The 6,261-nt window shown below is 40.1% G+C and overlaps 1 long non-coding RNA gene across 1 annotated transcript; it reads right to left on the bottom strand.

Annotated features, from left to right (window-relative positions):
- Window positions 1–2,431: 2,431 nt before the first annotated feature.
- On the bottom strand, window positions 2,432–2,915 carry LOC122039590. Its single transcript, XR_006128255.1, has 3 exons — window positions 2,722–2,915; window positions 2,544–2,656; window positions 2,432–2,445 (listed from the first exon to the last, which is right to left on the bottom strand). It is a non-coding gene; the product is annotated as an uncharacterized LOC122039590 (long non-coding RNA).
- Between the last annotated feature and the right edge of the window lie 3,346 nt (window positions 2,916–6,261).

Genomic DNA, 6,261 nt, shown 5'->3' with positions numbered 1-6,261 from the left:
GCCGCTCGGACGGTAGCGACCTGCTTGTCTTGCCAGAAGTATTACAACATGTCGCACCGACTAGGGGTGTCAATTCGGGTGGGTTGGGTGGGTTCGGGTTGGGTTGAAAATCAGTTTTTTAAAAAATTACCCAACCCGAACCCGACCCGAACCCGACTATAACCCGAAATATGTAAACCCGAACCTGAACCCATTACAACCCGGACAACCCGCCAACCCGCCAACCTGATTTTATTTTTAATTATTCTTTTTTTTTTTATCAGTCTCAAAAAAAATAAAAGCTTGAATCTCATTTGATGGTATCCTACCTACAATTCATTATTCATCTGATGGAATCCAGGAGACCAGAACCCTACTCTTAAGTCTTTATCAGCATGAATCTCATTTGCATAATCAAAACCATCAAAGCCAACTAATTTCCTAAACAGCTAAACAGTCTCGATGCTTTGACTAGGAGCAAATGGAACACAAAATGACAAAATCTGAAAATATTTTGAACCCATTTTCATGATTCTAGCATCTAAATTCTAACATCTCCCTTTAGAATTGCAAATGGAGCCTGAGATCCAAGCATCTGCTTCTAACTGGCTTGCAACAGCTGTAGAAGGAGTTGAAGACTGAAGAGGTTACCGATGCTGCATAGCTTTTGACTTGTGTGTGGTTTGTTGATAGTCTCGTTTTCATTTCTGATGGCAAAGTGTGTTAGTTCCAGTTTGTGCTGACCCTTGCTCACCATATTTTGTTGTGCCTGGAAAAACCCATGCCTGACTCATTCTATTATTAGCAATAGTGGCGCCAACGACATGTGGTGAAGTATTTGCTGCTTTCTTTATTCTAGCTTCTTTATGCAATTATGCTGCCTTCTTTACTAAGAGTCTAAGATAGTGGCGGATAATTTATGGAACCGTCATTAAGGTGCCCAAGCTGATTTGTGTAGATGGTAGAATGGCTTATTCATCGAACTTGTCTCGTATTATTGAAGACCGCCGTGGCCTCATGCTCGCAGATACATCAATACATCATGCTGCCTCAAAGTGTTGGGTAAATGGAGGTTTCCCCATCTTCGAATGTAGAGCAGTAGAGGTAGCTGTATTTTTCAATTTGAGATGGACAAGTGTTGGGTAAAAAAATTATACAAAAAATCATAGGGAGAGATCTAGAGACTAGAGTCCTCTTTGTTGATTTTCTACCGGAATTGGGTGAGATTCTCAAAATTAGAATTAGATTCTCCTCTATTGCTTTCAATATTTCATGATCAGTAGAAGTCAAAGTCACATGAAGATCAAGTCATGATTAAGAGGACCAAACAGACCACTAGACCAGCACGTCGAAATAAAAACTTATTAGTCAAAACTTAAACATCAGACAGCGAGCAACAAAATATCAGGTCGGATAACACGCCGACGCAGAAAGATCTAGACGTATCAGAGTGATTTTGAAAGAAAAGCCAAGAAGAATATACATCCAGAGCAGTAAAAAAGATGCAATAAGATAACTCAGCCTCAGAAAGCAAATCCATTTTGAACTCTTTCACACAACTAAAGCTGAAAAAGGCTCATAATTACTAATGTATTATTTGCTTCAATTAATTCTTTCCATCCATGCATCGCATGCAATATGGTACAAAGGAGGACCATAAGCCATAACAACTCCATTGCATAACCAAAACATTGAACCCATTTTCTAAGCTCGTCCTAAATACCAATGCTCTACTACTTGCAAATGGAAAAGAAACCACCGATTACAACATCATAATTCATAAGGTAAATCTAAATGCCATTGGTTTGCCATTGGCTAGGTTTGGAAATACCTCAATGTCTCACAAATTCAATCCAAGGGTCCAGGAGGTCACCATCCTAACATCCTTCAAAACACACTCCTTCAAAAAAGGGCAAAACAAGTACAATCTTACCACTCACCTGAAAGCATCAAATCAAGTAATCAACATTCAACAACAATTTTGGTAAACAGAATTTACAGGAAATAAAGAAAGCTCCCAAGGGATCTTATAAGCTTGTACCTTCGTTTTTGGAGCCAGGCCAGCCATAAGAACTGCAGCAGCAATGCCAGCATTGGTTTCTTCAATGAAACTGATGGTGGAGTTTATCACGAGCAGCACTACAATACCGACAAAGTCTTGCCAGTCTGGGGGTTTTCCACTGCCGTTGGCCAAGGCAATGGCCATGATGGCAGTCATTTCCATCACCCATGAAAGGGGGTTCCACATGAAACCCAAAAATTAACTTTTAAGGCAATCCAAAAGGATTAAAGGTTAATACAACTATATTGTCTATACAAGTAAAAGATCCTCCAGAGTCCAGAGTTTATACAAGAAAATTTATGATATCAACACAAAATAAAAAAGTTTTCAAGCTTCACAAAATAACTTTCAGTTTCAAGCTCCACTTCTCCATTGTTTTACTCCTCCTTTGTACTGAGTCAAACCTTGAAACAAGCTAACAAGGTATGAAATAAACAAATTAAAATCTAAAAGATTTTTAAAAACCTATACTTAATAAACTTAAATGGTTTAATCAACTTACTTTTCATTAGAATCATCAATCATGTGTTGTAGTAGGTTTTGATCCAGTATCCTCATTTGTGAATAAATTCATAATATTTTCAGTCAAATCATTCAACCCCACCTCAGTAGTTTCTACAAAAACAAATATTAGTAAAACAAATAACTTTAAAATGAAAATAAAAAAATAAACTAGTTACCTTTCCCTCCAGCTAACCAATCTCTACAACAAACTAGTGCCTCAACAACATCAGGCTTCATTGCACTGCGATATTGGTCAAGTATCCTACCACCGGTGCTAAAAGCCGATTCAGAAGCAACTGTAGAAATTGGAACACTCAAGATATCTCTAGCCATTTGTGCAAGGTCAGGATACCTAAATTGGTGAGCTTTCCAAAACACAAGAACATCCAATTTTGTTATTCTATCAATTGTTGGTTCTTCCAAATACAGCTCTAATTGACTCTTTTGAGCTCTGCCAATGAATTCTAAACTTTGAAAAGTGTCAAATTCCTATATCATAAATGAAATATATTAGTAACAAGTAGTAAAAAATAGTGAGGAAATGCAAAAAAAAAAAATTATCAACAGTACCTTCAAAACATCCATGCATCCGCTGCCTAAATTTAGAGCAAGAGAAGCATTATCATCAATGGCACTATGAGTACTCGAAGATGCACTGCTAGTACTTACCTTGGAAGCAATACCCATATGCATATATTCCTCAAACAAAGAAACCAATTTGGATCTTACAAGACTTAATTCATTACTGCCATGTCCATATAACTTGTTGTAACAAAACTCAACAAATTGCATCTTGAACCTCGGATCAACTATCACGGCAATGGTAAACAAAATGTTATAATCTTTCCAGTACTTATCAAATTTATGAAACATCCGATTGACCATTGATCTCATGAAATCATCAGAGCTTTGCAAGGCTTGACTTATTGTCAACTGAACCGTAAAGATGCGAGGAAAGTAAAGGTTGGCAGTAGGATATTTCACTCCAGAAAACAAAGTTGTTGTCTCATAGAAAACCTCAAAGAATTTGAATATTTTTTCAACTTGTCCCCACTCATCAACCGATGGACAATGTGTGAAATTAGTATCAGCCAATCTCAAATGATTAAAAGCACGCCGATAATACATGGCACTAGAAAGCATCAAATATGTAGAATTCCATCTAGTAGGAACATCTTTCCTTAGTGATTTCTTAGAATCAAGTGAAGTTTGGGTAACCGATTCTATAAACTTTTGCTTTCTCACTTGACTGCCTTTCACATACTTTACACATTCACGAATTTTATCAACAGAACTATCAATTCTTTTCAAACCTTCTTGCACAATTAAATTGAGAATGTGTGCACAACAACGAACATGCAAAAACTCGCCACCACTCACTAATGAACAATTTAAACCAAGTTGATCCCTTAAAAGGCCAACAAACACATCATTTGCAGCCGCATTGTCTAATGTAATTGTGAAAACCTTTCTCTGAATTCCCCAAACATTGAATAAACTATTAATTTTATCACACAATGCAATACCAGAGTGAGGTGGAGGCATGTAAGAGAAGTTAATTATCCTTTTTTGTAAAACCCAATTGGAATCAATGAAATGTGCTGTCAAGCATATATAACCATCAGTGGCAATAGAAGTCCACAAATCAGAAGTGAAACAAATTTTTCCAGGGCATGAATGCATTTCTTGAGCTATTCTATTGCATTCATTTTTATGCATCTTGAGAATATCAGTCCTTGCGGTGTTTCTAGTGAAATAATTTACTTGAGGTTCCAAATACGTAAAAATAGATCTAATTGCCTCATATTCCACAAACTGAAAAGGTAAATCATGCTTCACAATTGCTAAGATTAGCAACTCTCTAAATCTTTCTTGGTTAAACCGTTGTGACCTAATAGCAAGACTTTTATCACCTTGTTCTAACAAAGCTTGAGCAATATCACTAGTTTTCTGTTTAGGACATTGATTAAGGATATGGCGTCGGAGATTACCTGTACCCATGCTACTTTCTGCTTTGTATGTAATCCCACAAGCTTTACATTTGCAACGCAAATCTTCTCCCTCTATTTTAGGAAGCATCTCAAAATATTGCCACCACTTTGATTTCAAGACTCTCTTCCGTTTGCCACTTCCGGAGGCCTTGCCTTGCAAAGACGTTTCTTCATCTACATTTAAATCCCTCGTAGTCGTAGATACAGCTGGTGCACCCTCCAGTTCCTCCTCCTCACTATTCTCCTCTTGATCGAGATCAATAGGTTGAGAATTCATGTTGTCGATGACGATGTTGGAGAAATAGAAGAGAATCGTGAACCCCTTCCTTCGACAACCCAACCCCTGTGAGGCTGGTCCCTGTCGATTGTCGGCTTGTCGCGGACTCGCGATGTCTGTGTCGCTGCTATGAGCTGTCGCCTGCCTCCTAGAGCCTAAACTCCTGAGTCCCGATTCTCCCGAAGGCGGAAGGCCGAAGTCCCGAACCGAAGCTGCATCTCTCGGTCTCTGGCTCTCTGCGATTTTCTGCGAACTGGCGGTGGCGGAAGTCGGAACTGCCGACTGCGAACCGTAGCCCTAACCCCTAGCTCGTAATTCGTAAAGCACTAAAGCAGTATTGCAGAAAAGCCCCATTGATTAAAACTTAAAAGTTAAAAAGTTAAAACATTAATTAAATAGTAAATAAGTAAATACAAAAAAATTGGTTTTGTTTAGTGTGTTCGGGTTGGTTCGGGTGGGTTTGGGTGGGTTCGGGTTTATTGGTGACCTGATTCTTAATTCAGGTCAACCCGGGTTGACCTGAACCCAACCCAACCTAGAAAAAAGAAATCGGGTCAGATTTCGGGTTCAACCCAATTTGACCCTAATCCAAAAACCTCAACCCTAACCCAATATTTTTCGTGTCGACTCGGGTCAGGTTTTCGGGTCGAGTCCATTTTTGACACCCCTAGCACCGACCGACCAAGGAAATGAAAGTGTCCATTGTATCATGCCTGTTCGACCAATGGGGCATGGACATCGTCGGGCTTTTTCCCATGGCGACCGGTCAATAGAAGTTTCTACTGGTTATGGTGGACTACTTCTTTAAGTGGGTAGAAGCCGAGCCGCTTGGAAGAATCGCTGAGCAGATGGTCACCAAATTTATTTGGCAGAACATTATTTGTTAGTTCGGAATCCCACACCGACTCATGTCTGATAATGGAAGGTAGTTCGTCAGTTGAGAGCTTAGAGAATGGTGTAAAGGCTATGACATCCAACAAACCTTCACTTCAGTGGCCTACCCTCAGGACAACGGGCAAGCTGAAGTCACCAATCGGAAGATTCTCAGAGTCTTGCGCGCTCAGCTGGACCACATGGGAGGTAACTGGGTCGACGAGCTCCCCAGTGTGCTATGGGCTCTCTGCACGACTCTGAAAGAGGCGACTGACGTAACCTCATTCCAGTTGATGTACGACAGCGAAGTAGTTGTGCCCGTGGAGGTCGGAGTAGAATCCGATCGGGTACAACACTACGACGATAGGAACGCCGAATGGAGGATGATGGAGCTTGAATTAGTGGATGAAGCAAGGGCAAAAGCCACTGCTCGGCTAACGGCATGCCGGCAGTGGATAAACTAGAACTACAATCGACGAGTGATCCCGAGGTCCTTCCAGGTCGGCGACCTCGTTTGGAAGAAAGTAAAGCTGGTCGGTGATGTCACCAAGATCGAAGCACCATGGGCAGGACCG

The sequence above is a fragment of the Zingiber officinale genome, chromosome 2A (genome assembly GCF_018446385.1).
Source record: "Zingiber officinale cultivar Zhangliang chromosome 2A, Zo_v1.1, whole genome shotgun sequence".
Taxonomy (NCBI): Eukaryota; Viridiplantae; Streptophyta; class Magnoliopsida; order Zingiberales; family Zingiberaceae; genus Zingiber; species Zingiber officinale.
Note: the sequence above shows the minus strand (reverse complement) of the source record. Positions and strands in the feature narration are given on the sequence as shown.